At 54.3% G+C, this 22,826-nt stretch overlaps 1 long non-coding RNA gene across 1 annotated transcript in view; it reads left to right on the forward strand.

Moving 5' to 3' along the window:
* Window positions 1–22,826, forward strand: part of LOC140691006 (uncharacterized) — a 32,431-nt gene continuing 9,605 nt past the window's right edge. The window contains exons 1-2 of the long non-coding RNA XR_012066447.1: window positions 1–145; window positions 7,861–7,930. This is a non-coding gene — a long non-coding RNA (uncharacterized lncRNA). The remainder of the gene's footprint in view (window positions 146–7,860; window positions 7,931–22,826) is intronic.

Below are 22,826 nucleotides of genomic sequence, written 5' to 3' on the forward strand. Positions count from 1 at the left end.
ATGAATCAATCATCATTGTAATGACAAAAACCATTCATAATCACTTTAATTAAAACTTACATTTTAAGTTTTGCTTTTTCCATTTTACAGACACAGATGCTGAAGCTCAGAGAGATAAAGTGACATCTCCATTGCCAACCAGCTGGTAAGTGGGACTCAAGTCCACGTCCTCTGACCCCAGAGCCAGTTTCTCTTCCTCTACCCTGGGTAATCTCAGCGTGTCTCGAGCAGAAAAGTGACTGGCCCGGGTCCAGGTGGCTGAGCTAGGATTTGTTCCCAGAGCCAGCTTCTTAGCCAAGGCCTGAGTTTGGTTGGGCCAGAGGGGGAAGTGGAGACAGAGCTTGCACTATGCACTGGGCACTGGGGTCCCAGGGGTGAATGAGATCCATCCCTGCCCTCCAGGGCTCACAGGACAGAGCCCACTGAGAAAACTGACAATGACAGTAAGGAATGGCAGGCTCCAAGTTACCATGGAGCCCAGGGAGGGGTGGTACATATCCCAGCTGAACTTTAGGAAGAGGATCAGGAAAGGCTTCCTGGAGGAGGAGATGCCTGGGTAGAATTTCGGCTGAACTGAGAAGTAAGTGAGGGCATTCTAGGCCACAAAGGCACTGAGGGGAGCAGTGCTGGAGCAGGTGCAGGGTAGCCACATGTGGTTTGGTGTTCAGATGGCGCCCATGGTATGAAGCAAGGTCTGGGCTAACACGAAGCAAGGTTTATCCTGAGGGCTCCGGGAGCCACGGTTGGTGACATGGGAGGGCAGGTCACAGTTGCGCTTTAGAAAGTCCTCTGGCTGTGATGCGGCGGATGGAGGGGGATCATGAGAGGTAACAGCTGACAGTGGCTGGAAGGGTGTGGTGTCCTTGGGAACAGAGAGACTGGAGATAATAGATGGGGGGAGGATTACCCGAGTGCCTGGAGGGGCCTTTCGGTTTTAGAGTCCAACTTACCTCCCCTGTTCAGGGAGCAGGTCTCCCCTATTTTGATAGTCTCCTGCCAGGGGTGGGGCCTCTTAGCTGATTCTTCAGTGGTCGTGGAAGCCTGTGTGGTAGTGTCCTAGGCTGCTGGAACACAGTACCGCTCACTGAGAGGCTGAAAACAACAGAAATTCATCATCTCACTGTTCTGGCGTCCGGAAGTCTGAAATCAAGATGTCAGCAGGGCCACGCTCCCTCTAGGACTCTAGGCAGCATCTTAAGTAGGCTCTAGGTAGCCTCTTCCAGCTTCTGGTGGTGGCCGGCAATCCTTGGCTCACAGATGCATCCCTCCAGTCTCTGCCTCTGTGGTCACATGGCCGTCTCCGTCTTCACATGACATTTCCTCTTCTTATAAGAACACTAGTCACGCTGGATTTGGCCCCACCCTCATGGCCCCTCGTCTTGATGGACACCTGCAAAAGACCCGTTGGTGAATTAGGTCACGTCCATGGGTACCAGGGTTTAGGACTTCACCACCTCCTTTGGGAGGATGCGACTGAACTCACAGCATTCTTCAGGGCAGGGGTTTCCCTGACTGGTTTCTCCATCTGCGGTCCCCGGCACGGAGCCTGGCATCTGTCGGAGCTTGGAGGGGAGTCGTGGGAGGAACAAATGAGCAGACAGAGTCAGGGCGTCCAGCCTCTCCTCCGTGCCTGACCCCAGCTCCTCTGGCAACCGCAGCGGCCCTGGCCTGAATGGCATCCGGGCCAGGCAGGCTTCCGGGGGCCGCCTCTCCCGCAGGTTGTTCTCCGAAAGAAGTGCTGTTGATGTCAGCAGATGCCTATCACTTTCCTTCCCCGGCAGAGTCTCAGCTGTCAGAGTAAGTGAAATAGTCATTGCCTATCCTTGCGTCTGAGATTTTATTGACAGTTTCATTGTCACCCCAAAAAACCTCCTTTGCTCCGTTGGCATTTTCATCAGGAGCGCCTGGGGGCAGGAGGGGACGCAGGGCTGGCTCCGGAAAATGGGTTTTGGCAGGCGATGGATGCTGGTTCCGCTGGCCTGAGGTTAGTGGGGGCAGAAGACCCCCGTGGTGCGCTCTGCCTCCCCTTGGCTTCAGCCCTGCTCAGGAGCCCCCTCCAGGGGGGCAAGAGGGAATGAGAAGTGGGAGAAGAGACCCCAAGGACCCCTGGAAATAGCCATGGTGGCCAAATGGGGCGGTCCAGACCCCACAGCGGGTCCTCAGGCCCTTCTCCAGCCCTTCCCCGTGGGCATTCTGGTGGCATCAGGATTCTGGGTGAGAGCACAGGCTGTGTGATCAGGCCAACCGGGGTGCAGCTGTCAGCTGAGTGATATGCACCCTGTGGAGCCTCAGTGGCCCCATCTGTCAAATGGGGTAGTACCTTATAGCTTCAGTGGCCGAGGCTTCATCTGAACCAAGCACCCAATACCCTGATCAGTTCTCACCAGAACCCAGAGAGCTGGTGCCCTCAGGATCCTTACTTTAATGATGTGGAACCAAGGCTCAGAGAGGTGGGGTGGCTTGGCCAAGGCCTCCACTGCCGGGAAGTGACAGAGGCTGTGTTTGAACCCAGCTGTCAGATGCCACACCCGGCTGTGAACTACCTCAGAGAGTCAGTGGGAGGGTGGAGGCGTGAGAGTGTCTGCTATCATAACTGTTGTTAGCATGGGGTGGGAATGGGCCCCACGGCAACCACTCTGCCCCAGGGACTCTTTGGACATCACTGGGAGGTGTTGGTCACCGGTCGAGGTGAGCTCAGGACATGGGGTGAGTTCAAGGGCTGAGGACCCAGTCAGAGGTCCTATCCCACTCCATGCCGCAGCCCCCTCTGTGGGCCCCTTCCCTGGCCCCCAACCAGGGCTTCCGTCAGGCTGTCAGTTACCAAGTGGCCAAGGGCAGGGTCAGCTGGCCACAGCGTCAGCCCAAGACCTTGCAAAACCACATCCCCACGTCCAAGCCACACAAATGGTAAAGGAGGGCTGGACAGCCACTCCTGCTCAGAGCTGCCTAGCCCAGCAGGTGGATACGGCAGTTAAAACCACGGATCCTGGAGTCCACAAGTTTTGAGCTCTGGTGTGGCCACCTCCTGGCCAGTGAAAGTTGCCAAATGTCATTGAGTCTAAGTTTTATCCTCTGTACCATGAGATAATAAAAGGTCCCCCACATAAGGTCCTGGGGCTAAATAATCCTGCATGGAAACACTTAGCACAGAGTCTGGCACACAGAAAAGAAGACAGAATTTTAGCACCTGAAGGCTTCTTAAAGGATCTCGGGCTGCAGACCCCTCTGTGATGCACAGGAGGAAACAGAAGCCCAGGGAGGGGAAGGGTTTCCTCTTAGCCACTGCACGGAGCAGGGCTTGCATCTTAGCCTCCGGACTCCAAGTCCAGTGCTCCAGCCACCTCTCCGCCCAGCTTGTCAGCCCAGCCCCTCCAGCCCTCGCCCATCCTTTCCCCCGTGTCTCCGAGAACCCGAGCCCTGGGCCCCGCCATTCTCCCTCTCCCGGGCGCACTGAAGGTTTTGAAAGTTAAAGTATTACCGTTGGCTTTGTTGTTGCCTAACTACGACAGACAAATTGAAAACCAGTTGTCAAAATGTCAGTGCACAACAAATCAACATGCAGAGCGAGTGGCGGCCCTCTGCGGTGTATAATTAAACAAAAAATCCCTTTTAGAAATTTCAGCGAGCGTTGGTTCCACTTTATATTTGTCTGTGTGATTAATAAAGGCAGCTAATTTTCAGACTTTAAAAACAGCTAGAAAATAGCTCCTAATTACATATTAGGTTCCTAGCGGCCCCCGCTGAGCTGCGCCGGCATTGGTGGGCCGAAGAATTTGGCAGAGCCTTAATTGCATTCTGAGCATCATCTAATTTTAGTTAAATGTAATGTAATCAGCAGCAGATGTCTGAAATAAAATATGAATTATGAATATGATGAAATTTCATTCTTGAATAAAAAAGTAATTTGCTATTTAGTTCATTAAAGTCTTAGAGGTTTATTAAGAGCAGGTATATATACAGCCCAGCGAGGGGATGTATTAAATAATATCTGGGAGAAAGCAAGAAACCCCAAAGGGATGGGGAACTTTATCCAGGAATGTCCGGTTATGATTAATTACTGTGGGGCCTGCGGGAGGCCCCTGGGGCCCCAAAGAGTCTCTCAGCCTCTTTAAGGTGGTTCCAGAGTTTTAGGGCAAGGGGCTTGGAGTGGGAAGTCCTGGGTGCCTCTGAGGGCTGTGCCCCCTCCAGCATCCCACCCGCATCTCCTTCCCACCCACGGCTAGCATCCCCTGGCTTCTGAGATGAGCACGTGGAGGACTTGCTCCTCATGATGCTGATCTAGGCGGGGCACCACGCTGGCCTCACTGACACTGCGTGAGGGAGCCACCAGCATCCTGGGCACTGAGCAGGGATTCGGTCTCTGCCGCTCAGTGTCTCTGCAACCTCAGTTCAGGGTCTCAGTTTCCCCCTCTATAAAATGGGCATGGTAATGGCACCGATCAGACACTCTGAACAATACCCAGAATGTGGCAAAACCCCTGCACAGTGTTGGCTGTTGTTATTGGAGTTATTACTCATAGTGGTCCTAGTAACTCAGTATTAAAACGTCTTCCTTGCTTTTGTCTGCCTGTGATGCAGATGATAAACTCTATTTCGTTTTTCAGTTAAGGCTCAGAGAAGTTAAATAACTCATCCGAGGAGGTTGCACAGCTAGTAACTGCCAGAGGCAGGATTCGAACCTGGGATCATTCCTGCTTCCAGTGTTTCCTATGGCATCCCAGAGTGGTGCCCAGAGCTGGGAGAGCTGGCCTGGTAGGAGGCCTGGGCTGAGGATTCTAGAATGGGGCTGAGCAGGCAGCGGGAGGGAGCAGGGCTCATCTGCCCCAGATTGGAGACAGAGAGAAGTGGGTCAGGGGCGGGAGGCTGGGCAGAGGGTCTAGGCCGGCATCCTGAGCTCTGCCAGAGGCTGCTCTGGGCAGGTGGGGGACTGAGGCCGCCTCTCCACCCCCACCTCACACCACCCAATAATTTCCTGCAATTATCTGGAAAAGATTAATTAGCAAAGTGCACCATATTGACTCGAAGCCGCCCTGGAAATCGATAAACCTGGGACAGTCTCCCAGGGGCCTGGAGAAAGGACCAGAAATTGAAAGTGAGGGAGGAAACCCTCCATTGGTCAGACCAAGAGTTGAGTTGCACAGCCTGGTAGGGGAAGGTGACAGGGCTGGAGGTCAGGTGAAGGATGGCTCAGGTCCTGACTCCCCCACCTCCCCGTTGGGCGCCCTGGCCAGTCGCCTGACCTCCCTGAGTCTCAGTGCTCCCCTCTGGAAATTGCACACCCCACTGAGCTGTTAGGAGTTTCCAATGAGCCAGTGGAAGCCTGCTGCCCAGCCCAGGGCTGGCACAGGGCAGGTGTGGGGAGGTTGCAAACTAGTTTGCACCCCCATCCCACATGCATCTGTCAGCATCAGTCAGACCCAGCGTTCCACCTGAATGGTACAGCTGAAGAAAGTTCAGTAGAGGGATTCTGTATACAGAGGTGCAAGCCAGCCAGGGGCCCCCAGATCAAATTCTGCTGCCAAGAATGTGAGCGAGGCAGAGCGAGGCAGACATACCCCAACTCTCTCTCCCCATCCCGACCCCCAGCTACCCGTCAGATGATCCTTCCAGGAAACCAGAGGGTGGGGAAGGCTGTGGAGGTCAGCTTCCCAGGGCATAGAGCTGGGCTGAGAAAGGGGGGATTGGACAGATGGGAAAAGAGAAAACAAAAAACCCACAGCCCTTCTTCCCAGGACTTTGGAGAAGTACTGGGGTGGGGAGGGAGGCTTTGGGTGGGAGTGGGGATGAGGGGGTCCTAAGCAGGCATGGTGTTTGCCCCATGTTGCCGACGCCACTCCCCCCATGACCTCTCCGCAGGGTTCCTCCCCTCTCCCCACGGGGCATCATCCTGCCCATGAGAATCTCACTTCGCACTAGTGCTCCTGAAACATGCTCCTTGGGCAGTCAGAGAGGATGGCTTGACATACCTGGGTTCACCACTTCCCAACTTGCTCGGGTCCCCAGGTCTCGGCTCCACCTCCCTGAGATTAACTGAGGCCACATCAGGAAAGCCCCCAGCCCAGTGCCTGACACATAGGAGGTGCTCTGCAAAGCGTTCCCTTTCTCCCCTCACCACCCTTTTTCTAATCAGCTACTATGGCATCATGCAGTCATCTGATGGCGACAGGGCTCCTGCCATGTGCCAGGCCTGCACCAGCCCCTGACCCAAGCTGCAGCCAAGCTGAGAGTCCTTTGTCCTTCAGCAAAAACTGACAGAGCATCTCCTACTCACTGGGCTCTGGGAACGTGGCCATGACAAGACAGGGCTGGACTCTGCTCCTGTGAGGTCCACGGTGCCTCAGGGAGGCAGACTTGAAGCTGGAGTTTCCAAAGTTTGGGATGCGGTGGCAGGGGTGACCCAGAGGGCTGCAGCATGGGGGCCCCTGACGTCAGCTGGCAATACGCTCCCAGGAAAGAACCCCTCCTGTATCATTAGCCTGGGGCCTGGGAAACTATCCTTAGATGGAGATGGGGGGCTCAGTGTGCAAAGCCCCAGGAGGTGGGTCCAAACAGCCCTAAGTCCTGCGCCTCTAGGCGCCCAGGAAGCCTGGACGGCTCTGGTGCCTCCCTCTCCACTCACCTCCTGGGTCTACCCACTCACCACCTCACCTCCTGCCCCAGCCCGGAGGCCGCCTGCCTGCCTGCTGCCCTCTGGCCACTCCCCAGCCCAGGTCAGCCTCTATTCATCAAGGGCATGACAGCTAAAATTCATTTGAAGATGAAGAAAGTGCCCGCTAATCCGTTCTGCAAGACATTGATAGACTAGCAGCTCAGGGAGAATTGCACAGCAGTAATGAAATTAGGCTAAAACTGCTGGCGGATTGCAGATAATTGCCCTTGTCTGTCACTAGGAATAACATCTCCCAAATCCAACACAAGGATTGTTCAACTTGCAGGAATTTCTTTTCTTTTCTCTTTTTATGAAGAGAGGCAGGAGAAGCAAAGCCAATCGGGGCTTGGAATCTTTGGGCAATGGCCTTGGGCCACCCGGGGTAGGGGGAGGCAGTGGGCATCGCCATGGTGACTGCCTCCCCTGCCCCCTGGAGGCCCCCAGGAGCCACAGCCACAGCTGGAGGGATGAGCGGACAGGAGGAGGGGGGCTAAGCCACCGTCCCAGGACATTCCTCCACAGCCCTCTGTGGGTCCCATCCTGAGCCTTGGTTTCTCCCTGATGCCCGCCAGCATGGTCCAGCTGGCAGGACCCTGGGTGGAAACTGGGAAGCAGGGAAATCTTAGGGGGCTGCAGCTACCGTATTGATGGCTCTGGATTTTGAGGGGACAGAATCTGGTTGGAAGAGGGCCATGCAACTTGTATGGAAGTTGCCTTTGCATTATGTTGAGAGAAAATCAACCCTTCATACGAGAGATTGGACTGTGGGAGATAGGGACAGCTAAGATCTCCTGAACCACCAGGGGGTCTAGATTCCTGGAAAGGAAAGTTGGGAGAAGGGACAGTTTATGGACTGATAGGTTTCCCTGGGCTGTTGGCGTGACCGGCACACAGCTGGCACTCAGTTCACACTGATGCCATAGAGCATTCTGTGTCAGCCCCAGCCTGTGAGAATGTCAGCACCATGTCTTTGCATGTGTTAGCATTAGAGACTGTTTGATGTCATATCATTGGATGATGTCACAGATCATTTGAACGTCAGTGCCGTGCTACATTCAAATGTCAGTGGCCTGGAAAGCTTGAATGTTTCTCCTACAGGAGATCGGAGTCTCAGTCAGCTTATGGACTGTTAGCACGTGAATATCATTGACTAATAGAATTTGGGAGCTGTAAGGAGTCTTAGGCATTGATCTAAATTCTTCATTTGACAGAGGAAGAAACCATGGCCCAGAGAAGTTAAGTGATTCGCCAAAGATCACACAGCAAAGAAGGACCCTAAATGTAAGTTTCATCATGGTCACAGTTTTGTCTGGGTCAGCCATTGGAGAACTTGTAACCCCTTCCTCTCCTCCAAGCCCCACCCATCCCAGTTCCCCTGGGGTGCTGGTCCCTGGTTCTGCTCTTGGGGATATGCCTATGTTCTGGGGTTCATAGCAGGATCTCCCAGGATCCTCTGTCCTGCTCACCATTGTTAGCCAGTGTCACTAATCAGCTCCAGCCACAGGCAGAGTGACACTTTCCATCTCCTCATTCCTTTGGATCAACGTGGGTCTGCTGGGGGGTTATTATGTCTGAGGAGGGTACTGGGAGTGGATGAGGCTGGAAGGGAGATGCTGACTGGACAGGAGGTTCCGAGGAGGGAGACATGATCCCCACTGAGGACTATGTTCAGGAAGAACTTGACTTTGAACAGAGTCTTAAAAGAGCCAAAAGTTTTCCATTAGCAGCTTTACTTAGAGTTGGGATTGAAGGAGGAGCTGTATGTGGGGAGAGAGGACACCTGCCCCCCGAATGTGGAGGCGGCCCCAGAGGATGGGGGCAGGGACAGTGCTGCCCGATGATGGACAGCAGCTCGTTAAGGTCCGTTTTCCAGTTAGATTTCATCCGCGTCTTCCAACACCCCTGGTGGTCCCGGGATCATCACCGTGGATCAGTGGTTCTCAAAGTGGGCTCCACAGACCCTTGGGACCCCTTTCAGGGGGCCCATGAGGTCGAGACCTTTTTCCTAATAATCCTAAGTCATCACTGGCCTTTTTCACCGTGTTGATAGTGTCAAAGTCACAGGGTGGGTAAAACCCGCTGGCCTCGTAGTGGGAACCACAGCAGTGACACCAACCTGGAACAGAGATCGTTGCATTCTTTATCCCCAACGCTCCCTCAGTTAAAAATTTAAAACCTAGTTTCACTTAAGAATGTTCTTGATGAAAAACAAAAACTATTGATATTTTAAAAAATCTCAACTTTTGAGCACACATCTTTTAAATATTCCATGTGACACAGTAGAAAGCACGTTCGGAAAGGGACCCCGCTCTACCGTGAGTCACTGCAGAAAACCACCATGTGACTGTTTGAGTCGCGAGCGGCATTAGCCCCTTTTTTTCACGGAACATCATTTTCACTTGAAATAATGACTAACCGACACACGATAGCCTTGCAGGCTTGGTGATTTGGCAGATATTTTCTCAAAAATGTACCCAGTTGCCTGTCAACTGACAGGATCTGTTGTTGCCAATGATAAAATTTGACTTTCAAGCAAAAATTTGAATTTTGGAGAACTTGTACCTGCCACTCGGGGTTTGACAGCTTCCTACTGAAAGACTTCCCCAAAAAGCTGGGTGGTAAGAGTGAACGTGACTTTTTTTTTTTTTTTTGATATTGTCTAATGAAATATGTCGACATTGGGAAGAGCTACTCAACTCAGTAAACCAGTCCGTTCCCAGGGACCGATGCAGAGTGTTAAAGAAGGAGTGAAAATCCACTCAGAGTGCAAAATAGACCCAATGGGTTTTAATTGAACAGAGTCTGAGAGTTAACGGCTGCAGTCAGGTTCCATATTACAGCTTCACCTTTAGCACACCATCACGTAAGTAGTTTTGGTTTAATATCAAAGAAGAATATCGGTAATTATCCAAGAAGGCTGCTAGAATGCTCTTCCTTTTTTGAGCTGCGTGTCTGCGCCAGGTCAGATAGCCTTCATTGGCTTCAAGTGAAACAACACGTCACAATAAATTGAAATGCAGAAGCAGATGTGGGAATCCAACGATCTGGGTAGGCTGATGTTAAAGAGATTTTTGCAAAATGAAAACATTGAATAAACCTCTCCATTTTACAGATGGAGAAACTGAGGTTCAGAAGGCAGCAGAGCTAGGCTTTGGACCAAATCCCTTTCCCTGTCTGGGTCTCCATCTCCCTCCCTATCTGGTCCCTGACCTCTAAGAATTCACTGGCCAGGGGTCTTCTCAAGTCTCTTGCCCAGGCATCTGGGAGACAGAATGGCATGAAACCAGGTCCTGCCTCCTCCCCTGCCAGCCCACTCCTCACCCTGCTGCCCAGCGTGGGTGGGGGCCAGGCCTGGACTGGCGAGGAGGTGACCAGGGCCCTTTGTGGTAATGGATTGCGGGCGGGTGGCGGCTGGGTGAAGGAGTGCGCCGGCCACGGCCCGTAATGCCTCACGAGCCGGCTCTGGCACGGGTAATTTACTGCTGCCGACAATAACATATTTCACTTCCCGTCGCCCCGATGAAGATTAGTTGTGTTTGAAAGTGGCTGAGTACACAGTCAATTCCGCTTAAACGTTTACAGTCAACTGAGCACAGATAAAGCCCCCTCCGAACATGTGTCTGGGCCTCCTGTGGCTTGGGGAGGGGCTCGGAGCAGGGGGCAGGGGTCTCGCCCCAGGAAGGGGCTGCAGCTGCACGGAGGGAGGGATTCGGGAAGGATGGCTGGATGGAAGCCTCTAGCTTCCTTCGTCCCCAGTTTTCCGATCATCTTTTTAAATCATCCATTCAATAAATGCTTCCCCGGGACTGGCCAAGGACATTTGTGTAGATGTTGGATACAGGGAGAATTCAAAGCCGTGATTACTTTTCATCCTGACAGCATCCCCGAGAGGCAGGTTTTATCTCCAGTTTCCAAAAGAAAGGCTCAGAGAAGCTCATTAGCTTTCTGGATGTCACACAGCCAGTACTAGATGGAGTCGTGGTTTGAACCCAGGCCTGATGGAGTTTCCGAGTCTTGAATTGTTCCTGGTGACCTGGATTCTACAAGCCTGAGCTCTAAGCTGGGCAGGCTGTCTGTCCAGGGCTTCTGGATGAACTTGTGTCCTCTGTGCACCCATGTTTGGGTCGACCAGCAAGGCTCCAGGGCTCCAGCTTAAAATCCCTGGATCATACGACGGGTCCCATGGCAGGGCTGGGGTGCCAGGAGCCTGATGGGGTTTGAGGCTGGACAGGGTTCCAGGCCCAGAATTTCCCTTAGTGGGGAGGGGACGTTTCCCCTGACAAGTAGGCTTCTTGCTGTCTCTGGCAGCAGAGTGGTTTGAGGGTTGCCACGACCAGGCCTGGGCGCAGCTCCCCACCAGGCCTGCCTGTGACACTCGCAAGAGTCTGGATCGGGTACAAATGGTGGCCCAGGACCAGCCCTCCAGGCCTTCTCTTCCCAACATGGGCCATGTCCAGGACTGGAAGGGCCTGGCTCGCACGTGTGAGGACACCAGCCTGCCAGGGGCCATGGCAACCCCCTCCGACAGCCACCCCTTGACCACCCTTTGGGCCTGGGGGTGCTCACATCAGTGGCAGGTTTGTCCTGGGAGGACGGACCTCAGATGGACTTGGGAAGGATGCCCTCTAGGCTTTGGAAATGGGCTCGGGGCTATCAGAGGAGGGGATTCTGGGATGCCGGCTTCTGAGTGCGGTCAGCAGAGGGATGAGCTCCCCTGGTGGGCACGTCCCCTGGGCCTGTAGCTACCTCACCCTGTGGGCAGGGGCGTGGGCAGCCATCTAAGACATGGATGCTCCCCCTGCCCTGTCCAAGATGGTGCTGCCGCCCTGCCAGCCTTGCTCACGGGGGCAAGTGGGTGCCCTGGGCTCCTCCCCTCTGCACCGCTGCTGGGGTGACACTGTCCCAGTTGCGCTATGTTTTTCCATGTCTCGAGGACATGGCCACGTGACCCTAAGTTGTTTATGCGACACCATCTATCCATGTCTCATGACATGGTCCGGGTGACATGTGTCCGTGTGACCCCATCTGTCCATGTCTCATGACACTGTCGGGTGACCTTGTTGTGTCCGGCTGGTGCTGTCCTCTGCGAGGGGTTGTTACTGGGTAATTCTCAGGCTCGAGAGCCCATGCTGGGCACTGGGTGCTGGCAGAGCTTGGTGGCTGCTGGACCACCTCTGCAGCCCTGGCCACCCCGCCCATCTTCCTGGCCATGCCCAGACTCTGAGACCTGGGCCCCCAAGTTGTGGGTAGAGGTTCTTGGCCACGCTGACCAGAGCGCCTGCCACTGGGCAAGGCTGACCCCATGTCATTTTGTCATCCCTCCTCACCAGGGGGTACCTCTTACTAGCAACTCTCTGTTCTCAGCGGTGGCTGTGGCAGGGCCCTCCATCCCGGGCTGGAATGCAGCCCAGCTAAGTCTGGCAGCTCTGTGGGGCTCCCAGGACCCTCCTCCCATCCACTTATCAAGTTCCAGTGAGCCAAGCCTGTTCCAGGCACTGAGGATTCCATCAATTCCTTGCCCTTCCCAAACACAGTGAATAGATGTGCTCAGGCCAGGAGTGCCCGCATTAGACCACCCCTGCCCCCACGGTGTCCACAGCACAGCTGAAGCCTCCTGAATTGGAGGATAAGGGACTCAGGACAGCATCTGTGAGCCTGACTGATGTCCCCTCACTGTGCGACCTTAGAGATATTGATTAACTTCTCTGGTCTGAGACATGACATGACCTATGAAAGGACTTGAAGGTTTGGAAGGGCAGCAGAAACAGCAGACTGCTCTGCATGGCCCAGAGCCCCGTGGCGTTCAGAGGACAGCTGCCGCCACCGCCGATGAGGACAGAAATGGCCACTTCTGTCTCTTAGCGCAGGCCCTGGGCCAAACTCTGCATGTTGTATCTCCTCGGAGGCAGGCCCTCTTTCATGTTGACTTTGCAGATGTGGATGTAGGTTCAGAGAGGGCACATGACTTGCTCAAGGCTGCACAGCAAGAGACTAAGGGAGTTAGACCAGACCTGTACTCAGAACAACTCCTACATCCCCTGCTGTTGCCTCCAACATGAGCGGGGCATGGCAGGAATTCTTATCCATTTTACAGATGGTGAAACTGAGGCTCAGAGAGGGGATGTGATGTTTTGGGGTCTCTGGACTCCTGAACCCGTGCTCTCTCCCGGCCCACCCCAATCTCTCTACCATCCTGAGTACAGATCACCCTGGTGGGAGGGGGAGAGGGCCTGGGCAGACAATGAGGGAGCGCCTGTCAGAGACAAAGCACTGCTGTGGCTGCACAATGGGGACAATCCAAGCCAGATGACAGGCTTGGAGCCCACCTGCAGCTTCCTCCAGACAATGGAAGGCCTGTGCTCCCAGGGCGGGGGGTGACACAATAGGCACCCTGTGTTTGGGGGCCTGCCTCTCTCTGCACCACTCCAGACGAGAGATGGTCCTGGCTGCCACTGCCTGGCTTAGGAGCAAGGGGCAAGGGGCTGGAGAGCTCACACACAGTCATGATGGGAGAGGGGGAGCTAGCAGCCCACCCACATGGCGAGATTTGGAAGGTCTCTCTTTCCTGGCCCAAACCCTCCCACCATAAGTGGCCTCTCACCATGGCTGAAAGTGTATAACCAGCTCTCCATTCCCTTGCCTCTGGGCAGGTGACTCAGAATGTCTCACAGCTTCCGTTTCTCCATCTGTAAAATGAGGATGATAGATTTTACTTGGCAGAGGTGCTGTTAGAATTAGATGAGGGAGGCACATTGAGTGACACATAGTAATGGCTTGAGATGTGTGGGTTCCTTTCATGATGGGTTGGAGGATGGACAGGTGGATGGGTGGGTGGGTGAGTGGGTGGATGGGTGAATGAATGAATGGATGGAGGGAAGATGAGTGGAAGGATGGATGGATGGATGGATAGATGGGTAGATGGATGGTTGGATGGATAGATGGATGGGTGGATGGATGGATAGATCAGTGGATGGATGGGTGGATGGAAGATAGATGAGTGGAAGGATGGATGGGTGAATGGGTGAATATCAGATGAGAGTCCAGGTAGCAGGGAGATGGAGGCATGGTGGATGGAAGGAGGGATGATGGCTGGGAAAGTCAAGGAAGGCTTCTAGTAGGAGGCCTGGCTGCAGATAAGCAGAGAAGCGGGTGCTGTGTGTTCCTCAAGGGCAGGCGATGTGCATCTCTCAGCTGTGAATCCCCAGCTCCTGGCCTGGGTCCCTACACAGAACAGGTGCTCAGAAATCCCCTCTCCCTGGATCTCAGGTGTGTGCCGATCAAGGCCCCAGAGTTTCCTATCCCTCACCAGGCCCTTCCAGTGGGCGGGATGGGGACTCCAGGTCCCTCTCCGTCCTTGGTGGAGATGGCAAAGGCAGGAGACTTGGACTCAGGTGGCCCTGAGTCTGAGTTCCGGCTCTACCTCCTACTTGCTGTGTGACTTTAGGCCCATTCCTTCCCCTCTCTGAGACTTAGCTTCCTCTGCTCTGTAAACTAGACATCCTCATCCCGGCATCACTGGCATTATGGATAGCAAGAGAGATGATGGAGATGGAAGACCCCGCCCAAAGTAAGTGCACGGTTAGGAGTCTGGCTGAGACAGAGCAGGGGAGGAGCAGATGGCAATGAGGGGGCTCAGGGCCCCAAGCTCCCTCCACACCTGACCTGGCACCACCTAAATCCTCATAGTCCCCTGCCTCCTGTCCCCTGACTCCTAAAACTGGAAGGAGCCGATGGGACATTTCATCATTTAAAGAGAAAGAGCAAGAGACTCTGGAACCACAGCTGCTTCTTAATGGAATTACCAAAAAGGGCTTTTTAATTAAAAACAAGAAGTTGGGGACAGGTTCCTATCCATAATTCAGGGCCCCGGTGTTGCGGCTGCCCATGGTTTCATTTCCCTCTATTTGTGTCTCGCTCTCGGCATGATCTATATCGTTAAAATCCTGCATGAAAAATGGGCTCGGCTTTTCAGGTGGAGCTGTAAATATTTACCCTGCCTAACGCAGGTCCCCCTGTTGCTGGAAGCTTAGGGGCTTTTACATGCAGCTGAAGACATCCCAGAGATGGCTCATTAAAACTTAGCCTTGCCTTTTCTGTCTGCTGTGATCAAAGCTCACAGGGTGTGGGAGAAGCAGCTGGGTGGGGACATAGAAGTTGAGAGGCGGAGCGGGTTAGAGGATCCTAGGTGTGTGAACCTGACGCCATCCCTCGTGGGGTCTCGGGCACCCCAGCCCGGAAGGGCCAGCAGGGCAGTGGAGGTGGCCAGGAGCTGGTTCTGCCTCCGCCTGTGGGCTGCGACATCTCCACCTCCCAGCCCCCTCCTCCCAGAGCCAAGGTCTCCCCTGGTCCCACCCCGCCTCATCCTGCTCTTTCTTCTTCTGAATATGCCATGCCCTCTAGAACCTCCAGGCCTTCCCATCTGCTGTTCCCTCTGCCTGGAACACTTTTCCACCCCTGAACTTCTTCCCATCTCTGCCTACACGTCTGTTCCTTGGGAGATTGCACTGGACCTGGGCTGGGTCAGGGGCCCTCCTCTCTGTGCTTGCCAGGATCGTAGCAATGTCACACTGGGCTGTCATTTCTGCCTACTTGTTAGCCCCACCCCTGTCTGTCTGTCTGTCAGCTTCCTGGAGGTAGGCAGTGTTTCTTGCTCCCCACCAAGTCCCCAGTTCCAGCACAGAGCCTGGAATGTACAATGAATGTTGAACAGTCATCCGGGTTCAGGGACCAGCACAGAGTGTCCCCTGTGGCAGTTCCCTGTGTCACCTCCGGGGCTGTATCCTGTGGCCCTGCCTAGCTTTGGCCGGGAGTCTGAAGGCCTGGGGACACCCCGGCTGGACTCTCCCCTCAGCCCAGGTGCAGGGGGTAAATCAGAGACTTTGGGCAGGGGTCAACTCACCAGGGGTTTTGGAAACAGCTTCAGTGAGATGTAATTCACACATTGGAAGGGTCTCATTCAATGGTTTTCAGTGTATTCACAGAATTTTGCAACCAGCTGCGATTTTAGAACATTTCCCCTGGAACTCCTTACTCGTTAGCAGACACACACACACACACACAGACACACAAGGCCTCTGGCTACCATTAGTCTTTCTGTCTCATGCATTTGCCTCTTCTGGGCATTTTGTATAAATGGAATCATACAACATGTGATCTTTCATGACTCACTTGATATAATGTTTTCAAGGTTCATCCACATTGGAACATTTCATTCCTTTTTTTTAGTTTAAAAATTTTGAGGGGTGGGGTAGTTAGGTTTATTTGTTTGTTGATTTCTTTTTAATGGAGGTGCCAGGGATTGAACCCAGGACCTCGTGCATGCTAAGCACGTGCTCTGCCACGAAGCTACACCTTCCCCCCCATTTCATTCCTTTTTAAGGCTGAGTACTATTCTGTGGTGTGGAGGGACCACATTTTGCTTATCCATGCCTCAGCTGATGGGCATCTGAATTGTTTCTGCTTCTTGTCTGTTACGAATAACACAGCCGTGCGCATTCCTGCGCGAGCTCTTGTTGTGGACATGTGTATTCACTTCTCAGGGGTAGACACTGAGGCGGGGGATATGCTTGGGGTTCATGATGGCATGTTGGCAGCTCTGAAGTTTTCTGGCAGCCTCCTGGGTGGCGAGGGAGGGGTCGTGCTGAGAGACGGTGGTGGGGAGGGAATGAGGGCTGGAGAGGAGCGCAGCAGTTCCAGCCTACCTACTGTGACATCTAGCAAGTCGCTCCATCTCTGAGCCTTGGCCTCCCCACCTGCCAAACTGGGACAATCAGGTGCCTCCCAGAGTTGGTAGGGGACCACAGGAAGGGACGAGGCTGCAGGAAGAAGGCTCGCTAGGAACCACTCTCCTTTGCTGGGTGTAGGAAGGGCCCTGGAGATGCCATGTCAACTGCCCAGTGCCGCTGCCCCTGCCAGCAGAGGATGAGGTGGAAGAGCCAGGCTTGATGGCACCGACTGTGTTGCCCTAGAAGGGAGGTGTCCTTACAGCCCCCATTTTGCAGATGAGAACACTGAGGCCTTGGGAAGCAAAGTCACTTGCCAAGGCCATAGACCCAGCTTCCAGTCTACCAGATAAAGTCCCTTCCCTCAACCTGCTCCCAGCCTGGCCCTGCCTCCTCCTGGCTGCTATGGGAAGCAACAAGAAACCAGGTTCCACTTGTGGGTGTGAGTCCCCAGAGGACTGAGATCCTCTGTCTTGTCCTCTGATGTGGCCCCAGTGCCCAGAACAGCCCCTGGCACAAAGCGGGAGCTTGGTCATTTTGCCACAGGGTTGTGTGATTTGGAGACTCAGTTTCCCCATCTGTGAAATAGGCATAACGTCCAGCCCCCTTCAGGCTTGTGAAAGACCAGGGCGCAGAGCCTGAGCTTTTCAGACTGTTCCCACCTCCCCCTCCTGCCCCACAGGGATGGTGTCAGGGTTGGTGGGAGACCAGCTCTCCCCTGGGGGCAGGTCTCCTGGGAGGGGAATGGGACAAGAGCCGCAGTCCATGGCTGGTCCTGCCCTAGAGCTTGTGAGCGCATCTGGCGCCTCTTCTGCTGCCCGACCCCTCTTCCCAGGTCCTGGGACCATGTCAGTTAGCTTCTGCACACCTCTCTGGGTCTTGGCCCCACAGTTCTGCCCATTCTGGGGCTGCTGAATGAGTGTGTCTGCTGCACAGAGATGCCCTCGCTTCTTTTCCGCCTGATGGAGCCAGTTAATGATGTCAGGAGACCCTCTCCCCTGTGATTCCGTTGCAACAGCCTGATTTTTAAAGTCTAGGTTATCAAATGCCCAGCCCGGCCCCTTGCTCACGCAGAAACAGTGGCAGAAGGAGGCGTGTCCCCAGGGTGGGGTGGTCAGGGGCCTGGCTTCAAGAGGACCCTAGCTTCCCTCCCTGCATTTGCAGGCACTCCTCTGCCAGGGAATTGGCCACTGTGGGCTGCAGGCTGGTGGGGAGGGGAGGGGGCGCGAGGCCGCCCTCCTTCCTGATGGTTCACCTTTCCCTGCTCCAGCTCACACAGTCCTCACTGAGGCAGGACGGTTGATGGTAGAGCTGAAATTCCCCCGGGGCTGCGAGACCCAGAGCCCGTGCTTTGTCAGCGTCAGTGACAGATCCTTGCTGTTATTGTGTTATTATTATTGACAACATCCCCCACAGATTCACTTTACAAATTGCTGCCCTGGTGGAAAAAGTCAGGGGTGGGGAGTGAGGGGCCTGGGTCCTGGCCTCTATCTGCTGTGGGTGGCCCGAGGGTGGCCCTGGTGACCTTGGCGTATCCCGTCCTTCTCAGTCTGGAGCCGCCATCCCTACAGCGACTGTGTCTCGCAGTGGCCGAGGCCCGGGCTAGGGGCCAGGCTGCCTGCTCTGCCCTGCACCAGCAGGGGAGCTGGAGCAGGTGACTTAAACATGCAGGACCTGTTTCCTCATCTGTAAAATGGGAGCATAAGAGTCCCAGCTGGGTGAGGAACTCTGTCGGGGTTACGTGTGCAATGCCTGACTCAGAGCGATTGCTATGCAGTGGACCAAAACGGGGGTAACAGGAGGGAGACCCCCCCCACCCCTTGCCTGTGGCAGCTGCGCAGGTTGATGTGTGAGAGGGATGGTCTGCCCGTGTCACCCAGGGGCTGCGGTTGGAGCTAGCCCTCGTTTGTGTCATTTTCCAGTCTGGCACGGGGAATCAAAGGCTCTGACGGGCCTGTTAGCGCCCATTCTCCGGGGATCACTCAGACAACTTCCGCAGCGCTCCGTGACAATGGGCCGTAATTAAGGTGTCAGCATATCATTTAGCCCTCTCAGCGCAAAGCCCAGAGACAGGCTGGGCAATCTCCAGCCTCTTTAATGAGAGATGCGCAGAGGGAGTGGGCGTGTGGGAGGTGCGCATGCGCGAGGGAGAGGGCGGGTACCCATCCCCCAGGAGCCTTCACTGGCCCAAAGGGAAGGACCAGGTGGGTGTCTGAGCCGTGGAGGTGGGCAGGAGATGGGATGGCCCCAGAGGTGAAGAGGGGCACAGAGGACCAAGGAGAGGCTGGCTCAGTGCATCAACTGTGCCCTTAGGCCCCTGAGATCCTGTCGAAGCCCTCGTGAGGCTGCTTGGCCCATGGCCCGTGCAACCTCACTTCCCCTTCTAGGCAGTGAGCTCTTTGAAGACAGGGACCACAGGTCCCACAGGTCCCACCTCCATCTCTGTGTCTCCGATTCCCCAGCACAGAGCTTGGCCGAGAGTGGCACTCGGTGAAGGCTTCAAGGGTGTAGGAAAGAATGGAAACAGGGAGGGAAAGAGGGAGAAAGAGACAAGGTAAGAGGTAACCAGAGGCAAGTGTTTGATAGCACAAGGGATGTGATATGAAAGTGATAGAAGCCTGGGAGAAGGTGAAGAGAGGGGTGTGTGTGAGTGTGTGTGTGTGTGTGAGTGAGTGTGTGTGATGGGTTGAATTGCGTCCCTCCCCCTCAAAGACATGTGAAGTTCTAACCCCCAATACCTGTGAATGTGACCTTTTTGGAAATAATCACTGCAGATATAATCAAGTCAAGGGGAGGCCATTAGGCTGGGCCCGGATCCAGCATGACTGGTGTCCCTCTAAGGAGAGGAGAAGAGACACAGACACACAAGGGAAGTGCCATGTGACGTTAGAGGCAGAGATCGGAGGGGTGCAGCCGTGGGCCACCATCGGAAGGTAGGAAGAGGCAAGGAAGGATTCCACCCAGTGTCTTAGTGGGAGGATGGCCCTGCTGACATCTTGATTTTGGACTTCTGGCTTCCACAACTGTGAGAGAATACATTTCTGCTGTTTTGAGCCTCCCAGTTTGTGGGACTTTGTTATAGCAGCCCTAGAAAAATAAAATAGTGTGTCTGCATACATGTGTGTAAGAAGAAAGACCAGAGAGAAGAGAGAGAGGTGAAGATGCAAAAACACCGTGGATGTAGTGTCTGGGGAAGACCGTGTCTTCAACACAGCCTGGCCTAGCACACTTTCTGTGCTGAGAGACTCTTAACAGCAGCACCACCATCCCCGTAACCACCGCCACTGCCATCATCACCACTGTTACCATCACCATCATGACCACCATCACCGTTTCCACCACCATGATTACTACCCTCACCCCCATCATCACCACCATCACTGTCGTGACCGCTACCACCATCACCGTTACCATCATGACCACCATCGTCACTGTTACCGTCAACCACCATCATGACCACCATCACCAAGTGTGGGAGAAGAAGCAAAGAGGGAGAAGGCAGAGTCCTGGATTCGAGAGGCGGGCAAAAAAGGAGGCGGCTGCACATGCAGACAACCAGGCAGTCACATTTGGGTGGGGTGGGCAGGAGAAGAACAAGAAGGTATCTCCGGCTTGAAGGGAGGAGAGAGTTGCAAGGAGGGAGTTAGAAAAGTTGTGCCCCAGCGTCTTCAAGGTGAGGCTGGTGCCCACCCTGGGGGTTGGGGAGAGCATCCTCAGGGGATGGGGGCTCAGAGTAGACTGCAGTGGGTTGAGGAGTGAACAGCAGGTGGGAGTGGGTGAAGGCACCAGGCTGGGAGATGGAAAGATTCCCCTGGTGGCTGGGTGCAGGATGGATGTGGGAGACAAGCCTGAGACTCTCAGGGAGACTGGAGAGGGGCTGGTTTGGTCCTCTGGATGGGGGACAGGGCAGCCACACCTAGGACAGAGGCCTGGGGGGAGGAGGCTTGGGAGCCTGGAATGAAAAAGCCTTGGCCAGGCTGGCCAGCTGGACGCCCCACCCTTATCCCCACTGGACTCGTGTCGTAGGGCTGCTGTAACCAAGTACCGTGAACTGGGTGGCTTCAGAAAGCAGACATGTATTCTCTCAGAGCTCTGGGGGCCAGATGCCTGAAATCAAGGTGTCAACGGAGTTGGCTGCTTCTTGGGGCTCCGAGGCCAAAAGCCATCCATGCCTTTCTCCTGGTCTCTGGTGGCTGCCAGTAATCTCGCATCTCTGGGAGTCTAGGTGCATCACCCCCGCCTCTACCTCTCCTCTCAGTGTCTGTGTCTTAACTTATGATGCCAATCACTGGATTCAGGGCCCGCCCCAATTCAGTATGATCTCATCCTAACTGGATGACATCTGCAAAGACCCTATTTCCAAATATAGTCACGTTCACGGGTCCCGGGGGCTGAGGGCTTCGACATACCCTTTTGGGGGAGCACCATTCTGTTCACTACCGCCGGGGCTCACTGTCACCTCACTACCAGAGGCATTTAGTAAACACCTTATTGGCCCCAGAGCTGGCCCAGGCTGGGGGCTCCTGGTCCCACGAAGCTTACAGTCTATGAGCGGAACGCAAGGCTGAAGCTTTGGAGAACAAGGCTGGGGCTCACAGGGCAGGCGAGTGCCTGGGGACCCTGTATTGAAATGCCATCCTCAGAGCTGGACTAGGGAAAGGAGGCAGGCGAGGCGGAAGGAGCTGCAGCCTTGGCCCCCAGCCCATCCCCTCCTTCCCTGGCATTTGGATAAATCCACAGAGGAGCTTGTGACATCTGGAGCCTGTGTAAACGGAGCGTAAATTAACTCTAACCATCACATCTGCAGCCGCCACGCTGCAGTCTGTTTCCTACCAAACCCTGGGTGGGCTTGGGATGGGCAGGAGGGCAGAAGCTGGTCCTGTATACGCCTGAAACCTTGACTTTTAGCATCACTGGGTTTAGAAGCTTCTGCTGAATTGTGTTCCTGCTCATGACACATGGGACACAGGATTCACTTCCTAGATTGTGGAATTGGGGACCTAAGAGATGTGGACATAGAAAGGACAGACTTTGAAAGGTAGAGGAGGAGGGATGGGACCCCTCTGAGGGTGAAGGAAAGTGAGGGCAGGACCAAGTGACTAAAGGGTCACGGAGGGAGGAGCACAGGCAAGGACAGCTTCACACCCTCATCTATGCTCCCTCCCTCCCCTACCCCGCACTGGGGTCCTAGAGCCAACCAGGGATAGGGGGAAGCAAGAGGCCACTATGGACCAGACGTCTATGTAAATTAACTCATTCCACTTCATCTAGCCTTGACCCTGTCCTTAGGAGGGTGCTTTGTATCATACCCATTTTACAGATGAAGAAACTGAGGGGCTGAGATCATACCTTTAAAAGGCATCTGTGCCAGGACCCAACCAGGTGCTTCAGCTTCTCCTCATCCTCATTGTCTCGCCCTGCACCTGATCAAGAAAGGTTGTTGCATGAGTGTGTGCATGAGTGTGTATAAGTGTGTAAGGGCATACGCACTCATGTGTGTGTGAGTGTGAATGTGGGGGGAGGGCAGTATAGGAACCAGAACTGCCTTTTCCCCTCCTGACCCAATCAGTGGGGCCACCATGGATCATCATCATCCAGTCTTAATCACCGACTGTATACAGGACCAATGCTTTCTTGCTCACAGCCACTTACCCACCTCCTCATTCATTCCATTTCACGGGCCATTTCTTGAGCACCTACTACGTGCCAGGTCCCACACTGAGGACACGAGATGAGGCCACACTCTCTGACCCGAAGGCGCGCGCTCTTCAGGAGGGGAGGAGGCTGTGGCACAGCCGAACCTGGCAGCAGCCCGTGGTAGGCGTCCTAAGAGGCTAAAGAGGTAGGTTTCCAGGAGGTGGCACTTGGGCAGTTGTTCCCCAAGCACAGGAACCTTGTCTGTGTGGTTCGTGCTGAACCCCAGCTCCCAGCACAGCGCCAGGCACACCACAATTGTGCCTATACATATTTGTTGAATGACTATTGATTGAAAGATTTGCATTTTCTCAACAGGCAGAGTTGGGGTAGGGCAGGTCTCCCTGGTTGAGAACCCCAAGGTGCAGTAGTGGGGAAGCACTGAGATGTTTGGAGGAACAGCTTTAGGGGGAGGCTCGACTGGGAAAAGCATTTCCCTGAGAATCAAATAAACCTGGGAGAACTCTGGCCCCAGCACTTACGCACTGGCTGGGTGAGTCTGGGCAGGTTTCTTAACCTCTCTGATCCTCTACTTTCTCATCTCCAAAGTAGAACCTCATATATTTGCAGGGTTATTATTATTTGCAGCAGGGAAATTTTTTCCTTTTTATTATGGAGACTTTTAAACTCATGAAAAAGTGGGCAGAATAGAATAATGAACTCCCATAACCCCATCCTCCAGCCTCAACACTTACCAACATTTTGTTATTCTGGTTTGATTGTATTTAGATTGCGAGTAAACCCAGGTTGAGTGGAGACAG

Source organism: Vicugna pacos, chromosome 32, assembly GCF_048564905.1.
Source record: "Vicugna pacos chromosome 32, VicPac4, whole genome shotgun sequence".
NCBI classification, from domain to species: domain Eukaryota; kingdom Metazoa; phylum Chordata; class Mammalia; order Artiodactyla; family Camelidae; genus Vicugna; species Vicugna pacos.